General features: G+C 36.2%; 1 protein-coding gene across 2 annotated transcripts in view; it reads right to left on the bottom strand.

Annotated features, from left to right (window-relative positions):
• The window catches only part of LOC106880487 (uncharacterized), a 66,713-nt gene that overhangs the window by 62,543 nt on the left and 3,254 nt on the right, over window positions 1–916 (bottom strand). The window lies entirely within an intron of this gene.

Genomic DNA, 916 nt, shown 5'->3' with positions numbered 1-916 from the left:
TATATATATGTGTGTGTGTGTATGTGTGTGTGTACCACTTAATAATTTCAATGGAGGCAATGCAAGCGAAAACTAGAGGAACGTAATTAATAACCACACTCGAAAATCAAATATATACATATATTCTTCTACATTTATAAAACGAATATAAAAATTCCAAGTGCTCCAGCATGGCCACTGTCATTGGACTGAAACATATACAAGAATATAAATATAAAAATGCACATAAATGGATAAATATCGATGCGATACATAAAACAGTGAATTTACATTTGAAAGTTATAATACTTTGGTGTAATAAAAATTTGAGATGATAAAACATTAAAAGGACGTACTAAAATACCACGAAAATAATACAAAAATTTTTTAATTCCATCTTCGGGCCGCTTCAGAGACGTACCAAGTAATATGATATATTTATGCTACTGCTACGTAGCCTCAGGAAACACCGTTTCCAGTTGGCTGTGTGACACAAGCTTGTGTCACATAGCCAACTGGACACAACGCTTGTGCCACATAGCCAACTGGACACAACGCTTGAGTCACATAGCCAACTGGAAGCGGTGTTTCATGGGGCTAAATGGCAGTAGCATTCTTCCCTTTCCTGGGACTGCCACATTAAGTTCACAACCAACCATCATATTAAATACATTAAATACACCAAAATACATTAAAGCAGAAACAGGCCCAATAAAGTTCGATAAGGCTTTGGACAAATTCCTTCAAAAACTCCTGGTAAACCTCCGACACCCGGATATGTCACCATAAATTATAACTATCTCCTCATGTGGGCCATGTTGTCCGAATTCTGATTCGAATGACTTTGCCAAGCGGTGCTATTAAGTTAGACATGGCGTACGCCAATACTGACCGAAACCAATCAAAGTACATATCAAAGAATATATATATATATATA

This window comes from Octopus bimaculoides, chromosome 8, assembly GCF_001194135.2.
Source record: "Octopus bimaculoides isolate UCB-OBI-ISO-001 chromosome 8, ASM119413v2, whole genome shotgun sequence".
Classification (NCBI taxonomy): domain Eukaryota; kingdom Metazoa; phylum Mollusca; class Cephalopoda; order Octopoda; family Octopodidae; genus Octopus; species Octopus bimaculoides.
This window is presented reverse-complemented; position numbering and strand designations above follow the sequence as displayed.